A 24,808-nucleotide genomic window follows, 5' to 3' on the forward strand; every position below is an offset into this window, starting at 1 on the left:
TGGGAAGTTGCAACATGGCATGATCCTTTTCAACACCCATCCCCCTCCCGAGGAGAAACATCCCCGCTGTGTTCACAGCCAAGGATTTGTGTCGTGGGATGTCAGAGCTACAACGATTTCCAGACTTCGTCCGGGTTGAGTAATTTATTCTTGGGTGAATTTAAGAGCAGTTTCAGTGTGCAGAAGCATTTCCTTTTGCAGGGAGATTGCGAGTGCCTTCTACAGAGAAAGGAGGAAAGTCAGACCCTGGGAGACTAGAGCCATGAGAGGAGGAGATTAAATTCCCTTTGTACTTAGTCATGCCCACGAGGAGGGAGGGATGCTCCAGAAGGCTCAGAAATATTAAAAGAACCTGGGTCCAGGCTCAGCAGGAATCTCTGATTGCTTGCCAACTGGGTCACGCAGGTCAGAAGAGATTTATCTCCATCTATAACCCTCCATGATAACATGAAACAGCTTGCAAGAAGGATTCCTGTTTAAGTGTGTCCTCCAGCTGCTCCTTAGCAGCAGAGCCACATTCCTGCAAATCCTGCCTGTAAATGATGCAGCTCCTTCCATGACCAGAAATTACAAAGAAACCCATCTAAGGGTGGACCGGCAGTATTGAATGCCCAAAATCAGCAATGTATTTTGTATCCCATTTTAAGGCAGAAAGGAGCCTGTGTCTGGAAAAACTTTGTTCCCTCCTCCCAAACTCTGATTTCAGCAGAAAATGCAGCAGTGGAGCTCTGTCCCAGGCACAGCCCACAGAGGATTTAACCCCAGGCAGCCCCACAGGGTTCCTCCTCCATACAGGCAGGACTGCACTTGCAAACCCTGTTGTTTCAAGATGTAGTTCACACGCTGCTCCATTTTGTGTAAAAAGAGCTATTTCCACATTAACTCCATGAAACCTGTTGCTTAGGTGACCAGTCATCAAGCACAAATTGCACTGGCCAACAGCAGCACCCCAGCACCTGCTCGCAGATAACCGGAGGATCAGCAGCGTGCTGTTCACAGCCGATAATTTGATCTGCCCTAACTGGGAGACGCGTGCAGGGGGCAACGCTATGGTGATAGCTGAGGTGCAAGATGACAAAATGTTTCCAGAAGAAGGGACTCTGATGTTCCACCAAGAAGCTTCATCTTAAATAAGTATCTATGCCTTTAGTCAAAGGTTTGTAAAAGTCTTAAGAGTAACTTCTGTAGGCTTTTCCATGGATAGAAGTGTTTAACAGCTGTATGTATCATAGAGATAACTGGAGATATTACAACACTATCTGAGAAATGAGATATTTGACCTGGATTTGGATGCCAACCATAATATTTAATAACTGCAGTGAGCCTGTCTCTTCCTTCAGTTTTCCCAGAACCCGTGGCAATGAGCTCTACCATCTGCATGTGGAAAAGAGTGGGATTTTTTTGCAGGCTATCAAGCTGTTCGGCAGCAGATTACATTATTGACCCCTAGTTTTGGCAATATCTCAGAAACGTGACTATTTGTTCCTTAGCCTTGCATCTTGTGGTTCACAATGCTGAGCTGGGGGCATGGCATGCACAGAGCTGCCTAAGTTTGTGTAGACATGAGCCCTCCCTGGTGAAGCACAAAGAGAAGACATTCAGAACAGGAAGACAAGAGGGGCTGCCACATCCTTTAGCTCTGTTTAATATTTCTGCACAGTCAAGCAATCATTAGAAAAGAAATTGCCGCAAAGTTCTGGCAACCATCACTACTGCTGCACCCATTTACAAGATATCATTCAATCTCAAACCTCATTTTCTTTAACCTCTTGTTCTCATTTTGCTGGTACATATGCTATCATTCTCATCAATACGTGGGCCTTCTTTCTGTGGTTTACAAATCGGTTTTCTCAGCTTCCCTTACCAGCATCTTGCCCCTTAACACAACAGTCGCAGCATCCCACTTGCTGCAGGTACCTGCTGCAAATATCCACAGAAACAGAAGCCAGGAGCAAAACCCTTTTGGTAAATGGAACAGTGATTCATGCCTCTTAAAGCTAAAAAATTTAAGAGGAAAATAAATTAAACACCTACTCGGAAATTAGAAGGTTTTAGACCCTGGCAACAAAGTGCACGACACGTGTTTTGATTTTAAAAACATGTTGGGCTCCATCCCCCGCCAACAGCACCGGCAGGCGCGGAGCCAGGGCTGCCGCCAGCTCCAGAGGAGTGGCAGTGGCCACCAGTGCCAGCGCTGCTGGCAGCGGCACCAGCCGCAGCAACTCACAGGGATGCAAACCCATCTGCTCTCCTCCGGGCACTTTGCAGCACTTGTCTGAAATCCCATGCCTCCTCCAAGCCGAGTTCAAAGGAACACCGAGTTTTATAGCCAGAAGAGACTCCAGCATTTTATGAAATACTGAGGAACATCAATGGAAGTCCTGGCTGTGCTGCAGCATCACGTTTATCTCCACCTGGCACACCTGGTGTACCTTCAGGCTAAACACTGGGCAGAGAGAGGCAGAGTAAAAAGAAGGATTTGAGAAACCTCTGCTGCAGCTCTAAACCCCTCCAGCCACTACTTATTTAAATGATTTACATTGATCCTTCACACAGCATAAGCATAAAGGAGATGAGGTGACACCAACTTGGCTCTCCCTGCAGTGTCCAGGGCCTTTTGCGACTGACCCAGGGGAGGGTGGCAGGACTGGGCAAAACTGTCCACGCCTTGGCTCACCTGGATGGACACAAGAACTGTGAGACAGAGTGAATGCCTGTCTCCAATAGCTCTTGGGTTTTCCTTCGGCCCAGTTACCTAGATCAGTCTTGAATCCATGTCAGCCTCCAAGACTCCCTTTGGGAAGAGGCTTTACAGCTGCAAAGCATGCTCTGGAAACACTCTTCGGTTTGCCCCAAACTGCTACTTGCATTTGGTAACTCTGTTCTACAGCAAATACTGTTTTCCTTTCACTCATTTCAATGAGACTGATGATTTCATAGAGCCCTCTTTTATTCCTCATCAGTCATTGCTCTTTAAGTCTGAAAAGCCTTAACCTCTGCAGATGATCCATAAAAATAACAATAACACAACTGTTTTCCTCAAAAACCTCTCCCATACCTTTTTTCCTTCCAGTGTCTTATTTAATATAGAGGAATCCATGATACATCAAGGCGAAACCATGATTTCTGTGTTCTTTTCCTCTCCTTTCCCAATTTCCCTACTTCTAATCCTCCATGTTTTGCAAGCACCGAGCTGACATTTCCATAATACTGTACTGTAGCCCTGAGATCTGGTCCTTCCACAGAACTGGTCAGTCTAAATCCCATCAATGTAATTCCGCAAGTCAGGCTGCGTTTCTTTCCCCTTTATCATTGACTTTACATCAGTTTACAGTGAATTTCATCTGCCCTTTCGTCACTTAGTCATATGGCATTAGGAGAACCTTCTGTGTTTATTTGCAGTCAGATTTTATCCTCTCTGACCTGGTTAACTCAGTAATGTCAACAAGCTCTGTCATCATTTCCACACCAGGCACATCTTGCACCGCTCGCTCACCTACCTTGCTGTTTAGCCAAGAGCAGCATTGTCAGGGTTAAACCCTGTTGCTCCATTGCTGCAGCATAATGACATCAGCAGCAGTAAAATGCATACACCCTGCAGATTCGTACCTCTGCACCCAGTGCCATTTCATTAATTAGACCTTACATCACCACAGTTAAAATAGTTTTGTGACTGGACAAGTGCGTTGCTTTAAAAATAATGATATAAATTACATAAATTTTATCCCTTCTTATCCCTTAGTGATTTTAACACCACTGTCAGACATACCTCTTAAACTTTACTGCACTGTTTTAGCAATAATTGAAATCAAATATTGATCTCTTTCCTCATGTTCTAGGTCTTTATTATTGCAGGCTTTCAGGACAGCATCGCCTCTGCTCTGCCATGCCCTGCTACCGCTGGGCTCTCGGCACAAGCTCCCTCTGTCCTGGCTCACTGCCTCGCAGCATTGCCGAGCGGCAGCACAAACCCCTGCCCACACACCGTTTGCCATGCTCTCCTGAAGAAAGCGTGACCAATAATCTGTTTCCTTTCCTTTATGCCCGCAAATAAAATGCTATCAGTGGCAGCAAGGTTTGTATTCTTTTTATAGGATTGGATTATACAACCAAAAATGGATTTACATACATTATACTGAGCCAAAAGAGAAAAGTTACAAGTGGACTTTGGAGGAAACAGGATGCCTCCTAGCAGGGTAACAGAGACAATTCATTAAGGAGTAATTGAAGAGTATGGAACATCTTTTCGCTAAATATTTTAGTCCAGCTGAGACTTTAATCAAGCTCCTAAAGAGCATCTCCTCAGGCTTCATAAGTTCCTGAAAAAAATTGCATAGGTGAAAAACACTGCAAAATAATGGCTTTAAATGTCAATAATGTAAAGAAAGATTTTCATTCTCAGTCTTTTCTTTTTTATACAGGCAAGTTTGTGATGATTGTAAGACTTTTTACTGTCCTAGAAAAATCAAAGTAAGAGGTGAATTACACTGTCTTATTGTACATCCCTCTCCAAGAAGCTTCACTTTCACTCCTTCAAGATTCCCTAAGAAGGTGAAAGGTTTTAAATGAACTGAAGTTCCTAAGCTTTTAAGTAATTTCCAAACATTAATACTTTATTATAAATACTGAGCAATCTCACAAAGCAATGAGAAGACCTAAGATGAACAAAATCCAATTCGGCCAGGCTTTGGAAGCGTGAGGGCTATGTGACACATGGGCAGTGCTACAGGAACCAGGATCTCCACTAGTACCCTGATACATTCTCAGAAGATGATTTTGAGCCACCACAGACAAAGAGGAGCAGAAGCTGTTTACCTGGCCGTAGCACAGCGGGAGGCAAGGGCAGAGCCACGGGCATGTCTGTTGACTCTGGCTGTGACTGTCTCAAGCCAGAGAGATCTTTTATGCAATTTGCATATTTAATACACTTCTTATTGCTTGATAAAACTAATCATCTTCTTTCCATGAGTTGACACCATCTTTTAAATATGACAAGTCAGTGCTGGCCAGCCCGTAGCCCTTTCTCCGAAAAGGAGGCTAGAGCCCCAAAGCAACACAGTTCTGGCAGCTCCCTTATGCCCTTCAGGTAACTACTTTGGAAGACTTTGACCAGTTGTCTGGAAGATACAACCTTTTTCACCACTTCTTGATCTTTATATAAGAAAACTTAATAGTGCCCTGCTCACGATTCAAATAGCAGTCTTCATGATTCAGATTCTTACCTCCTTTACAACCACATTACTTTTTTCTTAGAGGCAAGACTGTGCTCCCCACTCTTGTGCCGCACCTGACCACCTCACGACAAATGGGATGGATTCATGTTGAGCAGCGGAATAGTTCATGATCACACTGCCACCTTCACCACATCTCACACCCATGATCTCCAGGACTGCAATTAAGCTATAACCATGCAAGAACTAGGAGGAAAGCATTTATGCGATACAACTGTAGGCAAGAAGTACTCGGAAGCAACTGCTTAAAGTAATTAGAAATCCTAATGCGGTACAACAGCTACAGAGATGTTCCCAAACCCACTGCCTTCCTCAGCAGAGGCAGTATGGTCTGGATCTACTCAAGGTGAGTGAAGTTATGCCAACAGCAACCAAAACGACTCCTGGCACTACAGTCGTGTGTCACACAGACACAGTATGACACACACAAACCAAGCCTGGCTGTGAGCAGAGGATGCACTCAAGAGCAGTACAATGTCTCCATTATATATCCACTCTGCCTGAATCCGTCTTTTCACGTTACTTTCATGGCTTTCTTATGCAGAAAAGTTCAAATCCTCCACAGGTTTTAGACACGAGCATGCAGAATTACTTCCCCAGAACTGAATCATTAGCTTTTATAGATCCAGTGGCAGCACTTTAAAACAATGACCAAGCAATCATTCATCACCATGACATTTATTTTAATAACATTAATCATAACGACCTCATTTGGTATTAATGTAGGTGTCATAAGCCTCTCTAGAATTCCTAGGGCGTTAATTAGCCAGGCCATTATTTTTATTATTTTTCTAAAAGTTAATCTAAATGCACCTAGAAGGTGCTGGACTGGCAGGACACGGTAGAGTTCTCCGTTTACCCAGGGAACAAATATATATCACTTCTTAAAGCATAGATGCTTTCTGGCTGGATTTTGATGGGATATGGGGCCAAGAGACCTTTCCCTTCCAAGCAGCATGACCCCAGAAGTCTCACTCCATCCCCACACCTCTGTTCTCGACCCTAATCCAAACATTGCCTTGGCCATAAATATTTGTTTCAAAGCTCCTCACATTGCCAGGAGCTAGCAGGGAGGAAAAAAACATACTAGACTTTGAAACTGAACGCTAGAAATTCTGAGACAGAAACCTTTGAGTAAATAATTTTTGCTCTTAAGGGAAAAGCAATCACACTTTGACCTGGTTCTCTAACGGGAAGGTTGTAACCAGCTAAAGATAGAAAGCTCAGTTGGCATTCACATCTCAGAAACCCAACATGGGGACCTGGGCAGAAGAGATAAATTAGGGTAAAAACCACAAAAAAAGGAGTCCCTCACTGCTGGTAAGGTGTCTTCAGCTCAATTTTAATTAGACAGCCGTGTGCCCCTCAGATGACATCTCCTTTGAGGTGTAGCAGAGCAATGAAATAATATGGATTCTGGCTCCTTTTTCTGCCTTGTGGCACATTTCAAGAAAGCGTTTATAACCACTCATGTATTTGCTATTTGTGGATTGCCATAATCTTGGAGCAAACACCTGAAACATCCAGCAGAAATGCATTAAAAGCCTGTTTTTCAAATAGAAAAAAAAAAATAAATGTGAAGAGAAGGCAGACTATAGACTTTGTGATGAAAATCTCAATTTTGGCGGTTACCAAAAGCACTTACACAATAGCAGGAACAAGTTTAACACTTGCTATGGCTTTTGCAGTTGTGGAATTAGTGTTGCACAGACAAGACCTACTTTTACAACACTGTTGCCTGAGACAGTTTACAATCAGAATATTTTCAGTTTTCTATTCCAAGCTTCTGCAGAAGGAACTTTCCAGTAATAACACAGTGAATAAGATGCCTACATAATCCTGGAATGAGTCAACCTGAGTGCAGCAGAGAATAACACAGGAACCCAGACTGCTCAGTAGTCAGATCACAATCCGTTTTCCACCTGTCTCTGAGCAGGCAAGAGAAGGGAAAGATGCTCGACAGTTAGACAGCTCTGATGTCTACCGAGACAGTGGGGATGGCTCTGTGCCCAAACAGCCATGTGAGCTATAGCTCTCTGAATTTCCTACCAGATGAGATCAGCCCTGGTCCCTGTGAACAAGTAAAAAGGCCACGAGCAGTTGGGTAGCACTGTAACTTGTGCTTAAGCAGAACCCACTGCCATGGAACAAACTCCTCCAGCACAGAGGTCCCTGGAGAAACCACGCCGGGGCAGGACTCAGCAGCAAACTCCATTTCTGGCAACAGTACAGGAAAACAAGGTAAAGAAAAAGAGGAGAAGCGGTGGGGAAAGCTGTGCTCCGCTTGCAGATTGTCTGTGTTCTGAAGCATCCTTTCAGCTGGGTCTGTGACACCAAGGGTGACAAACTGACACGTGCACTTTCATGCCAGTCTGCTCAATGCCCGAGAAGTTGCTTCAGCAATATTCACCAGGCAGGGGATCACACTGGGTCTGCAGAAGGAAGAACAGCTATCCTTTTTTTCTCATTACAGCTGTAATAATCTCTTTGCAGTCAGGTGTGAGCTTTGCTTGGACTAACAGTCACAGTGAGACACAGCACGGAATCTTGTTATGGGGTGGTGCAGTCCCTCCAAGTATCCCCAGCCCTGCATGCTCCACAGGAAGAGCCCAGAAAGCCTGCACCCCAATATGAGGGCAGAAGCCTTGCTTGGTGGCCCTGATCCAAGTCCTCAGATTAGGAGCAAGAAATTAAAGCCCGTCAGAGCCAACAGAGCACAATTCCAAGGAAGGGGATGTTGGGAGCAGTCTGCCTCGCTGCCACTCAGAGCCAGCCAGCAAAGGGAGTATATCTGTGTGCGCAATGTCAGAATCGCTCCAGTCAGTGCATTTATGAGGTTGTCTCCAACAGATTGAGCAAATGATCCCACCTAACACCGCTTCTTACCAACCTACAGCTTTTCTCCCACCTCTAGGGGACTTGGTCATATTACACTCAAATTGCTCTAAGCCTCAGCACCAGAGTTACCACAATTGCTACAGGCTAATGTTTTCCTTCTCTCTGATGGTTAAGCTATGACTGTTATCACAGATTTATTAGCAGACATTTTGCATACAACCTCACATTTCAGGGGTTCCGGCTTACATAAGTGCTACTCCACGCTTACCACAGTAAATTTAATCTGACAGTAACAACATTTGCACAAAGAGGACACTTGGGTCTCTACTATGAGGCATAGTTAAATTCTGTAAAAACAAGGCCCATTTAATGTATTCCTGGAAAGGGATCTGTTAATTTCTAGTTAAACCTCAGCCACAGGTGCAGCAGCACATCTTCCACCACTGCCTTGAGCTTCCTCTTCAGGAAGAGTGTCCCAATATCTGCAAGGCTGCTCTCAATCTCTGGCCATAATCTGGCCACCTCCATCCACATCCTCCAGAGAGGATAAGAAACCTCTTGTACCTTCCAGAAAGTATGATTCTACTATTCCCTTCTGTCTCGCTCAAGTACCCAGTCTTCAATCTGGCCTATAACAGAAAAACAAAAAGGAATAAAGAATACCTGACAGCTTTTAGGTGAAAAAGAAAGATTTCAATAAGTTCCTTCTTTATACAGAAAAGATTTAAGTTACACTAGGGGTATTTCATTATTTCAATTAAAACTGGTTGTTCATTCACCAGTGCTGCCAACAACAGAAGAGAACAGCTTCACTGGCAGGGTCAGGCAAGATGTCTTTATCCCTTTAGTTCACAAATGATCAAGAAATAATGGGAAAAACTTCAGCATTCAAATCTAAAATCTTTTCCAAGGTATGGGAGGGGCATAATTTACAAACGTGCAGGCCTGAGCTGCACAACACTGGACTGTGCTATAACCTGACACGTCCTTAGGAAAGATGATAAAAAGATAACTAGTCTAAAAAAGAAAGACACTTTGAAAGGAAGTACAGAAACATTTCCTTCAAGAAAACGTTGAAATGGGATGTTTGACATTCCCCAAATTTATCATCTCCTTAGCGTCTTAACTCCTTTAGAAATTAAGTTTTCAGTAATGACGGCATGATTACACGAAGCATTTTAATTTCAAGTGATCTGCACCTTGACAGAGCTGCTCACCAGTTTTTCCAGCTAGCTCGACACAGAGAACAAAGGCAGCTTTTAAAATCTGTTGATATAGAATCATTTGGTTGGAATAGACATCTGAAATTCAGTCCAACCGTACCTGTCCACTACTAAACCATATCCCTGAGCACCCCATCTGCCCATCTTTTAAGCCTCTCCAGGGATGGGGACTCCACCACCCTGGGCAGCTGGTCCAGTGCTTGAGAACCTTTTCTGAAATTTCAGTGAAAAGTTTCTGATTTCCATCGATTTTTTAGCCTTTGATCAGCACTTGCCCCCTGGCGACACTATCTATTTCTCTATCCCCATCAGCCATAGAAACCTTTATAAGTTGTTTTGACACTTCTTCATTAACCCGTCTTAGAAGAGAAAAATATTAGTTCAGTGCAGTTATTCAGGCATCCTCAAGAAGTTTGATATAGGAGACAAAATTACAAGAGCAAGCAAGATTTCAAATATGCTCTTATATTTTCACATTGGCACCTGAAATCAATATTTTCCATTACCTCTCTAAACCATGACTGAATGCAGTATAACATTTCAGCTGCTAATAACTCAGTCTGATCTATACCCAATATCTACTTTTTGTGGTCCGAATGCATTGATTACACATTTGACACACAAACGAGCCTGTGAGTTCATTAAAGAGGAAAAAAAAAGCACAGCAGTTTATACTTGTCACTCAGGAGACCAAGCTGGATTTCAGCAAACTCAGGGTGAACAATCACTCCAAGCATGTGCACGCTTGTCCTCAAGCTGCATAAATCTTTCTGCAAAACCTGTTCCAAGTTTTCTCTCACCTTTATGCCTGAACATTGAAAGAGCACCTGTGGTAAAAAAAACAAGAGACACCGCTGCCAAACCCAACCTAACGATGCTCCAAAATAAGTTTTCCTGACTTTCTCTCGCTAGCCGCCTTCCAGGAGAGCGCGGCAATGCCCGCAGCTGCTCCCAGGAGGTCGTGGACATGGGGGCAGGAGGATATTGTCAACAAAGGCACAGGTGAGCAGCCAGGCCTTCTCCTCCGCTTGCTTCACAAATATCCTTCTCATGCAACTGAAATGGAGCCATAAAGGTTGAAGATTGGGAACCTGGAATTCATTTTTCTATTTTAGGGCTGTCTGTAGTGTTATACAAACAGCCAGAGAGATCATACAGCAGGGAAGAACAATCGATGAGGAACTAACGTCATATTGCAATTGCCACCGAGTATGTGTCCAAAGGAAGAAAAAGCTTCCTGCTGCTGACAGCGATTCAGACAGCTCGCACTCAAGGTATGAGATTGTGCTCATCAAGAGACCTGTGTACGTACCTGGTAACAGGAGCCGAGTGGCCCAAGTGGCCTCTGCCAGAGCACACCGTCAACAGCTTTCACAAACCGAAAGGCTCTAGGAACATCATTGTCAGACAGGAATTTCACTCCTAAGCAAAGCAGTGCAGGAACCTGGTGACTTTCCCACTAGTATCACCAGATACAACCACAAGGAAAGCAAATCCTGAGACTTTAAGGTGCATCACACAGGTTTTAAGCTCCATAGCAGGAAGCTGTTAAACTGTCACCTTTAGGCGACAAAAAGCCAGTTTTTCACTATTGGTATTAAGAGATGAAATACTGGGAGGGGGCAGATGGGTGGGTGGACATCTGAACAGATTTCAGGAAAGGCTGCATGCTTGTGCCTTGGTCCAAAGCCGACATCTGCCAATCCTGTTAGATGTTTAGACCAGTCTCATATTGGGATTCAGATCTTTTGAAAATTCCAATCCCAATATGCTCACGTAGAACCATCAAAAAGTATCAGGTAGGAAAAAATCTCTCTCATTACAGAGCAGATTAATAAATCGGACCGGAACACCCATAAGTCATTATCAATTTTGTGCTCTGCTGTAGAAATAAGGATATCAGTTTTTAAAGTCACAGCAACCTGGAAGAAGAGTTAGAGACAAAGGCCAAGTACATAATGAACAGAGCTGTGCCATTGCCAAGGCTCTGCATGAAAGCAAGAGAGATGCACTAGGTACCTTTATGTCCTACAGTACTGGAGTTTCTGTATTCTCTGGATAGAAGACTCCCAATACTTTTAAAAACTATGTCCTTGAAAAGGTAATGACTATGTCAGGCAATGAAGTTAAAATAAGAAAAGTGAAAGTAATAAAACACTATCCATGAGTCACCACAGGTGTCCAACTTTTTCACCTGCTGACATGCCAAAATGTCTTTTTTTTTCCTGAAGATAAGCTGTGAAATGACGACTACTCTGGAAATTACATTTTAGCTCCAATGAATCATATTTTCCAGCCTGAAGTCACTCACAGCAGAAATACTGTGTGCCTGAGGACTCCTTAATGCCAGAAATAATGCTTGGAGTGGCTTGGAGAAAATAGGAGGCTCCAGTGGCTCTAGGGGTGCATGGATGCTGTTTAGATGTACTTCAGTCTCCCAGAAGACCACAATCATCCCCGTATTTTTAGTTACCGAGAGGTTTTAGCAAAGGACAATTGGGCTCCCCTTTCAAAGGTTACCCCATGAACAATTACAGGCTTCTCCCAGCCATGAACTATCTTGAGTCGTCTGAGAAGTAGTGTTGTACACCCATCCTCTCCTGCTGGCTATGCCCAATTAAAAAAGTAGCTCCATCTCTTTTATTCTTCCTGTCTGCATAGCAATCACCCAAGTCATGGTTAGCTCCTTCCACAGCCTCCCTACCCATGCTGGTTTGAGTCTCATAGGACACAGGGGCATCTGCAGTTGCATTCTTGCCATATCCCTTTGCACCACATCCAGTTCACAACCAGCTCCCACTCCTTACTCAACATTATCTGTGTTGTAGCTCAATTGCTGCCCCCCTTTACACCCTAAAACATCTCATTCTCCCTTTAATGCTCTGCCCAGCAAAGACTTAAACATCTGGACATCACACCAGAGCCACCGTCCCTCTGGGAGAGCGCTAGAGAGTACTGAATAACATGGACCAATTGTCTTGTCTTGATGCTTTCACATAATTTACCTCAACATTTTCTTTCTATACATGGTTTCCTCTTTCTTTTGTCTTCTTCATGTTCTGCTGGTGGGAGTAATTACGGTTTCAAATATGAGATGAAAGGGACTTAGCAAGTTGCAGAAAATTATAGTGCTTTATGTATCCATGCGATTGAATGTTTTCCTTTTCTCAGATATTTACATGAGCTATTAATTTTATTTTCTTTTAGTAATGGAAGCTGGAACTTCAAAATAATCATTTGGCTTGTTTGTTTGCAAGAGATCCTCTGATTTAATTATTTGAAAGAATTATGAATTGAGAAAGATGAATAAACATGTGTGGCAATTAATAGATTCTTTGTTGAATTCTCCTATGGAGCCAGATGGCCTAGCGATGCATGTAAATACAGCATTTATTTCATTTTGAAATCTGAATATTGAATAAGAAATTACATATTTGCAGTTGAAGACCTTACCAAATGTTAAAGCTAATTCAGAACAGGATCAGGGAATGGATTATGCACTGACATATGGAAACAAATCCAGGGGCCTCTTCAGAGCAAACAATGTAGTTTAACACATAAGCTCATCACAAGTACTCAATAGGCATGGAAGAAAAATATTTATCTCTCTGAACCTTTCAATCATCCCTTTTTAGTTCAGAAGTATTTATTTTGTCTCACTAGTTGGCGAGCTGCTGGTACAGCACACAAACCTCACTGGTGGTTACCAACCTCCCGTTCTTACTTGACTGCTCCAAACAGAAACTGTTTACAAGTTGATCACACTGTAAGAAGTTAGAGTTGGACGGAAAAAACAAAAGCAAACAGAACAGCAGGGAAGGTGCACTTGTGCTTTGACATGCCAGCGTCGCTGCTTTTTAAGACATATTTTTAAGTGAAAAGACATAACATGTATAGGAAACCTAGATGCTCAAATGCTGCTGCTGTGACATGTTTGCAAATAACCACATCAACAACAGTCGCTCAAATACCGATCGCTGCGGTTTAACGGCTGAAGAGTACACACATGCCTTGAAGTCATTGATAAATAAACCCATGGATGCACCAGAAAACTGATTTTCCCTGCCCACATTAATAGTAGAAAAGTAAATACGACTGTGACCTTTCCACAGATCAGTGGAGTACCAGCACTCTAATTAATTGACTCTGTACGTTATCCAGAATCCGTTACCACAGTGACCCTGGAAAGGTAATTTATGTGCATGGGTAGAAGGAGCCAATTCTCATCTTGCTATAACTGGCATAAATCGGACACTAGTGAGGCTACACCAGGGTTAAGCCACAGAATTGAGAGGAGCAGCAGGTCCCACGACTGTGATCAGAGCTTCCGTGGCACGCTGCCGCTCCAGCCAGGACCCTGGAGATGCTCCGGAGGGCTGGGATTGGGAGAGCTGAGCAGAGGGAATGGCTTTGACCTCGGGGTGCCCTTTCAGCAGCTGGGTAGATGGGTTGCTCTCAAATGGGAAGGAGGAAATTACTTCTCTGACTGAAGCTTTCTAAGCCTGTCTCAAGTTTAATATTTAAGATGGTCAGGTTTTGGCGTATTAACACCTCTCGGCTTTTTCATGCACTAAAGCTAATAGTGCATTTGTAGGGAGCAGCCTGTCCACGGGCACACACGGCACCACAGGCACAGACCAAACCCTCCCCTCAGCTTGCACCAGCTTTTCCCAGGGGACAGAACAGAAAAACGCCACTGATGGGTGAACCTAAGATGGCTCCAGAGTCCGGAGGGTCTCATCTGATTTTCCTGGGGTACAGCTGACAAAGTAATCTTATTTTCTAGGCTTTGTAAGCACAAGAGAGCTCGGTGCCTGGTGCCTTGTAAAGAGCCAGTGACACTTTGACTGCTACTTCCTAGAGCACTGCACAATTAGTGTTTCCATTAATCATTCCGGAATTCGTGTTTACTTTTGCTGCAAAGGCATTTATGGCTGTACAAATCTCACATGAAATCTGAGGAATCAGACAAATGCTGAGACAAAGCAGACAATTAAACTGCCCGATATCCCTGCTTTCCAGACAGAAGTCACAGACAGCACAAGGAATGTGAAAGATTAGGTCCCCTTGATTAAGGTCTAACCTTACAGATCCTAAACCGTTAATCTTCAGCAAAGCTGAGCTCTTCAACATGACAAGCTTCGTTTGCTCTTCAGTCCCGTTACCTACCTGGGATATGCAACAACATTTACCTACTTCAAAGAAAATTATGATGTTTAATTAAGAACTGTTAAGCCACTTGAGATGCTTGATAGCAAAGTTTATTTTTTATTATCAGAATAAACAGCCCTTAATGAGTAAAAACGCAAATTACTGCCAATAAACTCACACATGCAAGTCCATATAGCCTTTCTGGGAGATCATTATTTCATATTTGTGATGAGCAAAGCCTCTTCATCTGCTGAGCTCACCTACAGCCATTGCTACCTCAGGGCCATACACACAACCCTCCGTACCCAACAACCAGCTGTTGGAGCAACAGAGTATTCAGTGCGTGATTTCACATTTAACAACATATCACCTCATCAGACAAGCTTCAAGCATCCTCAGCTCTTAGTGACTCAACAAGAACAGCTCAAATTAAGACAAAACTGGTTAGAACTGAAGTGCAATTGTCTGCTTCGTGGCAGAAGTGGCCACAGGACGCGGAACCAAGGTGCCTTGGGTTCAGGGTCAACAATGATTTTACCTTCCACAACTGCAGAAATCTGTTTGAGCATGTTGTGCTCTCTCTGCGTTCAGACCAAACTCAGCTGACCAGTTTAGAAAGGGACAGCAGAGAAGAGGCTGTCTAGGACATCAATACCCGCTGATAAGGGGAGATAGAGACCTGAAAGGTTGCATAAATTAACTACCTGAATTCCTCCTGCCAGAGGCTCCCTCACGAGCCATACAGCCTGCTGTGAACATTGCATCACCGTGTTATCTCTACCACAAATATTGACCTGATTAGCCCAATTCAGGGCTAGTCCCATCTAGTCCATAGGCACACCTCGGCTGGTCCAGCCACCGCCTCGGGTGCACAGACTGCCCTGCTGAAATACCACGAGGAAAGGTATTACACAGGAGATGAGATTAAAGGTTATGTTTTAATCCTAGTAATGCTTGTAGACTACAATAAAGGCAAAATTCCATGTGTCAAGTCGTGCCTAAGCACACACTGAAAGAAACAGAGTCTGCAGGAAATGAGCCAAGCAGAGGGCAAAGCATAGGTCGCAGGGGATTGCCTGGTGTCACGGGGCAGCTGTCGAGCTGGAGTGGAAAATAACATCTCCACAATATGTTCTCAAGGTTTATAAGCTGGACCACGATCACAAAATCATAGAATCACTAGGCTGGAAAAGACCTCTAGGATCATCGAGTCCAATCATTCCTATCAACCACTAAACCATGTCCCTGAGCATCTCATCTACCCATCTTTTAAATACCCCAAGGACGGGGACTCAACCACCTCCCCGGGCAGCCTCTGCCAGTGCCCCATGACCTTTTCTGTGAAAAATTTTCTGATGTCCAGCCTGATCCTCCCCTGGCAGAGCTTGAGGCCATTAAATTCTATGATTCTATGAATTTTATAGAATCACAATGCTCCACATAGTTCCTTGTCACTTGTCTGGTGGTCAGCCAGTGCAACTGCAACCACATCCCCCTTCTGGTTTGTCTCTATTTTTGTTGTTTTCTTATGTCCTAACACTTTCCCGATCATTACCACAGCCATTTAGTCACCTCCATCTTCCCCTCAGCACACAAGCATCACATGGACAGGCTTCTATACACATCATTTCAGTATCCACCAAGTTTAAGCATGGAGAAAGAACAGAAATACTTGACATCACTCACTAATGTGAAAAATACTTCCAGATCCGCACATGCTGCTGCAAATTTGGACACGGCAGTACAGCAGGGGCACGTTGCAGTATTTTAGCAGCACTGCTAACAGACAGGGCACACATTTTGTTCCTATTTTGCACTGCTGTAAAGCAGTTTTGTATTGTCTACAGGATGATTTTCCTTCGCATCTACTGGCATGAAGCTCCTGGAAAGGCAAGGATGTAAAGAAAAAAGATAGTTTAAAAAAAGTTAAAGGATCTTTAGTTACATAAACTGCATGAATTTTCACAGCTTTTAGCTACAGTAGGGGGATACAAATACATAATCTTATCTCCTTTGATTTTGATGTTTGGGAGGTCCTGAAGTTCAGCTGGGATGATGGAGTCAGCAGCACCAGCAGAAATCAGCTCCTATTCAAGTACTAAACACAGGTTTACAATGCTTGGCATCACAATTTATTTTGACAGCTCCTCAGTTTTGTTTTTAAAATTACAGGGAAGTCTCAGTACATACAAAAGCATCCATTCCTAAGCCAAGAGTGAGGAAAATCTGTCTTTGTAGGATGGTCTAGACAGGGAGAACACAATACCTGGTACACAAGTAATTAATGCAAATGAACATCCTGGAAATGAATTATCCTCCCTTTCCTCCTATTAAAACCCACACTGCTACTGCAAGAGAAAGCCAACCTCTCATTTTCCTATAGATTTCTTAAGTTACGGATTATTTTTAGCTGTACAATATAAATTAAAAGCAGCAGCGAATGATGGTTGCAACCGAAACCTTAATGTTGACGCCGGCTTTGCCACGGAGCCATGCATGCCAGTTACTGCAAGGAACTCAGGAGCTCAGCTCCCAAGCAACAAGTCGTGGCTGTACACAACTCTTTCCTTTCTTTTCTCTTTGTAAAGTTCAAGTGTTTTCATGAAGATTTTACAGAAAAAGAGTAAAAGCCTTCGCTCACACCCCTCGGCAAACTACGATCCCTGGGAACTGCACCTCTGGAACCAGTCGTATCTTGGTCTGCGGGCTGAAGCTTTGCACCGTGGCAGGCACAAAAACTGACAGTTTGAAATACTCTTCAAATGTGGTTGAGAAGTCCTCACTGCAACCAGTCTGCATTACAAAACCCTCAGAGGGAGGCAGTGTTTAGCCACCTTCTATTTCCCCCCCAGCAAACATCCTGAACTCTTCCTGTGTTTGATCGTTGGACAGGCAGGTGTTTTTGCAGCAGAATTCCTGGGCAACATCTCATCTACTCTCACTGAACCCTTGAAATATTCCCACAACTCATTACAAACACACTATTAGTTTTCCAATTAACAATTTCACTTACTGACCACATTTTTTCCACTACCAAATCCACATTCTTCAATAATGCACCCCAGAGCCTTCTCTGGCACTGACCGTGGGGAACACAAAGGCTGTGCAGACACCGATGATATTCTGGGTCAAATGCGCTTTATCAAAAGGAACAGAACAGACCAGCAGGAACGAGGGGCACGATTTTATCCTGCTCTCTGTCCAAATGTAGCTTTGCCCAGCACACCCTTATCCTCTGGAGCACAACCTCCCGTCAGCACCCTCGGCCTCAGCCGGTGGCCCTGCTCTGCTGTTCCCACACTCCCCTGCCCCTCCCGCAGAGGGTGATGCACAGCCACCTGCCCACCTTTGAGCATAGCAGATATTTTCCCCAGCGCTCTTCAGCCAAGTCTGATTTTTTTGTAATCTTAAAGGTAATCAATACAGCAAAAGGAAAAGCTCACAGTGGGGTATTTTCTTGTGTCATTTTTGTTTATTTCAGCTTCTAATTAATATCTTTACTTTTCTTCTTTCTTTCTGAAGAACTTCAATTCCCTTTAAAACACAAGTACATTCCAACCAGACCTCAGGACCTACATTTGTTATTGTAAAAGCCCTGTAATGACTCCTGGATTTCTTACTGCCAGGACCTCTTGCCAAGCAGGACTGACTCAGTGCAGAGGCTGAAGTTGGCAGACACAGCTTTCAGAGAAACCTCAAGACTTCAGAGGATTAGCCAAGGTGACATTGAGATTCAGCAGCATCTTAGCCCCATCTGTTCCCTGATAAAAACCTCCTAGAGGGGAAAGTGTGCTAACCCATCCGGTCTCACACTCGGCTCTTCATGGCATGCTCCTGCTGCCAGGCAGTCGTGTCCATCCCGCCTCAGATCGCCACAGGGACCTCCAAGCATGAAATGGGATTTGGTGCCTCCGGTGGGAAAGCGGCCTCTCACCCAGGCTGCTTGATCTTCATTAGATGTGTTTGCAGCCTCAGAAAAGCCTGGTGCCTCTCTTGTTCTGTCCAGGCAGCGTTTAGATGAGAGGAGGGGGTTTGTACTGTTCAAACCTCACCCTTGGACAGAGCACCCAGGTTCTGCTATCACAACTGCAGGCTCTTTTGGGGCTGTGCTATGACAAATCCCACCTCTACCTGAAGACACCCCCCAGAATCATTTTTTGTTGCTCTTGAGGAAATCTGTTCTCCCCCAATTTAAGAATAAGCCTGGTTTTCCCCTGCTCTTTCAGCCAGTCTTCCAGCCACTGCTCTGTCCCTCAGAACCACCCCGTGTTCAGCAGCTTTCTCATCTTACCAATCACCACACCTCATACTGACATGGAGGGCAATTAGAATATCTTTAAACAAAGCTAAACCAACCCATGAACCTCCATCACCGGAGATGCCTGGTTTCACCCCCTGATGGGGTCCCCTCCAGAGAACAAGGTGGATCAGCTGGACGCTTCTGCCATCAGCCCCTTTCTCCCTGCAGATGAAATGTCTCTTTTCTTTTGTCATAGGTTTTTCTTTTGGTTGTTTTGCATTTTTCTGGAGTTAAAGAATACATAGTAAATAGCTTGCAAGTAGTGCTATTACGGGCTGGAGAAAAGCGGTGTAGTTAACAGAATTTAAACGATTAGTCGAGCTCAGGAGATCCAGCCACCTCCAAAGTGACTATGAATATTCAGGTAAATATGTTTAGCTGAAATATTGAGTCATCAGCAGACACTACATGCACAAAATGTACTCCTAGCTATTTCTCATTAATTTAAAACACAGCACTGGCCAACGCTCTTGACAGCTTGCCATGTCACATCCATTATGCTTCCCAGGTGTGTAATCTTTCAGGTAGGTTTGCTCTCTGCTGGCATGTAGCAGAATTTAACAGCTTTGCATACAGCAGCTAAACCTAAACAAGTACGAGTCAAAAGCTGGGGGGGCAGGGGCTGTAGAAAAGAGTTAGATAGCATTTGTTGCCTTGCAGAGAAGATACTTCAGTTCCCCTTAAACAACAAGCCTCAAGGACTTCCAGACAGCAAGGACAGATGCCTGACCCAAGACATCCACTCTTCCCTAGCCCGTGTATGCGATGTACACCAGCCCAGGACTGGCACCTCACTAGTGGATAACAGAGGAGCACAGCCTCGCAACTGGTGTGGCAAGAGAAGCAGTGGGCACTGGGCAGAATGCAGATTAAACAGAAGTAGGCAATGCTTGAGGATCAGGAAATGGAGACTAAACCATGTAGAAAAGGAATGTCTGCTGAGGAGGGAGGAGGCAGAACAGCATTTTCTAAGTAATATTTTTCATGAATTGCTGAGGAACAGGGAGAGTCAAAATGGTTTGGATGAAGTTCTACACAACAGCAATGGAATAAAGACAATAAGTTTCTGGGACACTACAAACAGGGGGAAAATAGACAAAATTAAGAGGAGGACCCAAGCAAGAGGGAAGTGTGAAACCCCAGTCTGTAGCCGTTATGGGCATGGTGGAAAGGAGGTAGAAAGGAGCATAGGAGGAAAGCAGAACCCCCTGTTGAAGAACCAGTTGGCAGCTCAGCACTCCAAGCAATACAAGGATCAGCCGAGGTATGCTCCTTGAACTGGCAGGAAGAGCCGTCTCGTGTTTCTCACGGAACTGCTTGAACGGGCTCTGCATTCCTTGTTCCAAGACAGCATTTTTTTATACAACCTTGTCCTAACATGTTCATGTCAAACATTGTCTGATCCCTCTGACAAACCTGGCCCCACGCACTGATGGGGTAGACCAACATGTGGGCTGGAGAGAAGGTGACTATGGGTCAACTGCTGATGCTCCACTGAGCTTTGGAAACCTCCAGCAGCCTGCACCAGGCGAGAGACAAGACCTGCATCGATTTTCACTTTTGCTAAAATAAATCATTCTGGAATAACAGGACCAGGAGCAGCTCCTGCACAATCCCCTGATGATGACTCTGACTGCACAGCTGCCAAGCGGGAGCCGAGCAGCTCGGGTCACACTGCTGTGGGGACATGAACCACCCCACATGTCATCCCCACTGACTTCTCCCACCAGACAGCACAATGTCAGCTTACAGTGGCAGCAGCTTGTGGAGAAAATCATCATTCTGGTAACTCTAGTCTCTGGACAACTGGATCCCCCACTAGTCCCTGCCTTTGTTTTGGAGCAGATGCTCAAGCTGCAGTCCTACAGTCAGCAGCTGTAAGTCTTACTGTTAGAGGCCAATACAACCCTCTGTCACTCTAGGATGCTAGGAAGTCAGACAAGTAAAGCAGGAGGTAAATATGTGACTCAGATCTCAAAGGGAAAGCGTTTAACCCCTTTCACTTAGAAGTCACATTCTCCCCTCTGAGCCTGGCAGCAGCTCAGAGGCTGAAGCTCAGTGCGGCTCTGGCAGCCAGCACCGGCATCCCCTCCCCTCTCAGTGCTGGCCTAGGGAAGGGCATTCTCCCTTTTTACTTTCTAAAGCCTGTCTGTTCTTCTAGAAGGATCTATGGCTACATCATTCTTTGCTCTGTGTTCAATCTGGAAGCTATGCCTTCATAGTGGGAGAAATCCCTCTTCCTGAAGGACACGGGGTTTGCCAACATCAACAAACAGTTTGTGTTTGCTTCTGTAAACTCTGCCATCTCATATTTTTAATGTGCTTGTGGACCAGGACCAAAGCTTTCCTTCCTTGCTGATGTAGACTTCAGGCTGCTTGTGATCTATTTCTATAGCCTGGCTGCATTAACTTTTCCTCCCAAATCTCTTGTTCTGTTGCATGGAATTTCTGCTTTTGTTCAGCTGTTGCTGTGCGGCTCTGCTCTCTCCAGGGCTGCAAACAGCCTTGGGGCACTCTGAGCTCAGTTCCCTATGAGAAAACATCATCCATTCTACAAAGCTTACATTGTTCTGGAAGAACACGTCAAGCACTATGGAACCCAAGCTATCTGCTGCCACTTCTACACAGGCCTATTAAAAACATGTGCTTTGCAGTTTCAGAGAGCAACTTATCAGAAAGTTATCACCACCAGAAGCAAACCTGTTTACCACATCCCAACACAGAACTCACTGTCTTAGACACAACAGGTGTTCCCAGTTCAGGGGAAGGACTGAGACAGAGAATAGGAAGGGCTATGCATTTTGCCAGCACGCCTGGAATAGAAGGTGCACCATGACACTGCTTTAAAACCTCCTTTGGCATTATAAGATATTATCTTTAAATTTGACCTCTCATTCCCAAGCCATTTTTGAAATCTTATCAACGAAACAACTCGCACAGAAGCCCAGTCTAGCGCACACGGAGCACCTGCTCAGGGAGCTGCTTAGCAAGTGGTCAACAGCCCTGGATGGCCAGTTTGAAAGTGAAAGATAGCCAAGAGAAGCCAGGGCAGCGAGGCTGATGGCAGCCCAGCACGCTGAACTGGGCACAGACAGCTGGGAAAACAAACGTGTGATGAAAAAAGAAAATAGCAGGGAAGAAATACGTTGTTAAGGAGCAGAGAATATTGATAATTAACCTCTAGCACTTCATCACAGTTATATTCAGCAGAACCCATGATTTGTTTGTTATCAGCTTTAAACAAATAACATCTCAGGCTTGTTTTGCTGATGCTTTGTCTGAGGAACTCTGTGAGCAGAGCAGGCAAACAGCACGTGGCAGCTGGCACAGAGGGCTCCTGCTCGAAGGAACAGCAAGGAGCCTTAAGCCAGCAAGCAGGCACCATTCTGTGACCACCTGCCTGGGCTAAGGGCGCTCATCCTGCCACTCCTCAAGGCAGAACAGCGTGCGCTCATCTGAGAGCAAAGGCTGCAGCTCCAGCTGGGAAGCCTGCAACACCAACCCCAGCGGCAGCCAAAGGGAGAGGCCACCATGCAGACCTCAGGCTGCAGAAACACCTGGACTTCTCTCCTGGGGCAGACCTGCCGGTAAAAGGGGTGCTCAGGTGGAAGAGCTCCTGCATCAGGCAGCAAGAGGGCTGTGCAAGGGTTAGATAGCTGATTCCAAGCACAGTCTGCAGTGGACCCACAGCCCTTGGCCAAACAGCCAAAACCTCCCCCACCAGCACACATGGAAGTGAGGGAGGCCAAGAGTGGAGGAGGACAGGAGCTTGCAGGGACAAAGAGCACCATCCAGTTACAGAGTCAAACCACACCATGAGAGACAAGTCATACGTGTGCAAACACAACTGTTGTAGGATCATTGAACATTATTATGCCATTCACCTCAGTGACCCTGAGCTACAACATCCTGCTCAGGGTAGCTCTGATGCTCGTCTATCCCAAAGCCGTCCTTCACTTCAGCCTGTCCAGAAAAGCCCAAACCCTTGCCAGAGAATCATCCCTTGGGGGCTATAGAGCTGGCAGATGTTTGCAGCAACACAGAAAACCTTGTTTCACAGCAAGACCTTTTTTTTTTTTAAATTTTCTCAACTGGAACAAGATGCTCAGAACCTTAGAAAAGCGAAGTCTGTGCGAGTGAGAGTCACCTCTCTCCTGGCCAAGGCATCTCGGATCTGCAATGCTCTGCTCAGTACCAGCACTTTTATCACAGCCTCAACACCACAGGATCTCTGGGGCAACAAAGTGAAATATCCAGCCAATGGGTTCAGTTTTTGCCAAGGAGCAGCTTCATTCACGTGCCAGCAACTCTCTACAGATTAGCTGCATTCAGCTTGATGCATGGGTATTTCATCGCCAAGATTACAAAGTGGAGAGAAAAAACAGAGTTGTGCAACTTCCTTATAAACAATCCAGCCCTTTCTCATTATCTGTGAGCTGGGGGTTCATAATATCCATTATTGACTGCAGAGAAACAGACACGTTACCTTTAATCTTTGGGTAAGCTGTGTTATACACGCTGAACATTTTCTGTACAGTCCACAAGATCTCACTTCACTCAACACGCTGATCCCATTTAGGCAGGGTTAGTGGCACTAGGAGTAAAGGAGAACTGGGAATAACAAGCAGCGAGGGGGGAAATTAGGAGAATAAAGTAACAAGTTTCCAAAATCTTACACTTGTTTACAAGTTTCTAGCAATTTTAGGTCTGCAGGAACAGCAAATACGCTTAGGAATACCAGCCTAAGGAAGGTCAACTACTAAGAAAAATGGTTAAAAAACAAACTTGCTCCAGAAAAGAAGGGCAAACAAAACAGCTCAGCACAAAAATTTCTATTGGCTTAAAAATCAGGATTTTGCCCAAAAGTTAGTAGAAATTGAGCCAATAACGTGGCCAAAGAAATCAATGAATAGTTGGGAATGCCCAGTCTTCCAGGCACTGGTTTAAGTACAGTGCATGGATAATACTGGACTTAATTGAACCTGCCCCCACCTGGTAGGAAAGCTGATCCTTTTTTGTCTCACAGCTGTCTATGTAGATGCCCTGGCTTTTCTTTTTTATAATGTCCAACATCTAATTTAATGCCTATTAAATGTTCTCAATCAGATTCAAGTCTTTCATTCAAGGGGGCTTTCATTTCTCCCCACTCTGCAGATGAGCGAGGAGCACCGGGAGGACGGTCAGCAGATGGGGCGCTGCTGCCACGGGGAGCATGTGTTTGAAGAGTGAACAAACTGGTGGGCATTGGTGCTGAAGCAGTGCCCAATTCAACACGCTCAGGAGGCAGTTCGCAGCTCTGGGAGGTCAGAGCTCAGCGGCATGGGAGGCATCACATGTTACTGCTCACCAGTAAGCTCGACAAAGTGCTTCCAGAGGACATCCTCTAAATACTAGGAGCAGAAAGTCAAGGAGGAGGGGGCAGCTACCTGTGGGATGAACTTGTCAAGCATCCATTCTGCATCCTCCCAGCTCTGCTGGACAACTACGTGAAGTGGTTCAACTGCCCTAACCCACACAGTAGAAAGGAATCCTGTTGGATGTATCAAAGGCTGTGGAAGGAGCACATGACCTCACGTGCAAGCAGCTGGCTGAGAAGGATGCATCAACTACAGGACATCCGTAGAAGAGACCATGACAGCCACCTGAATTAGAAACTGGATGTGCAACTTTGAGTCCCCTGCACCCCACGTTTCAACTGCTTTGGGTTTGGAATACCAACCCCTCCCAAGCAGTTCTAAAGGCACATTTACTTACTAATGAGACATCATCCACCAGGCTGTTGGCTTTCAGAATAGTCCTAAAGGTAACACTGTATTTTTACTAAACGCTCATTTGAAATCCAAGCAGTTTTCTGTATTTCAGTGTGTTACTGCCCAGCAAGGGCACTCGAGCGTGGAGGGGTCACCACATGGAGACACAAGCCTTGCTCCAGAGAGCAAACCCTCTTGGTAGAAAAGAATGATGGAGATAACAGTGCAATAGTACAAACAGCCTCTTCGTTCAGCACAAAATGCAAACATTGCAGTGCAGCATTCTGTCATGCTGGCTGAGATCTGTGGCGCTCT

Source organism: Cuculus canorus, chromosome 14 (assembly GCF_017976375.1).
Source record: "Cuculus canorus isolate bCucCan1 chromosome 14, bCucCan1.pri, whole genome shotgun sequence".
Classification (NCBI taxonomy): Eukaryota; Metazoa; Chordata; class Aves; order Cuculiformes; family Cuculidae; genus Cuculus; species Cuculus canorus.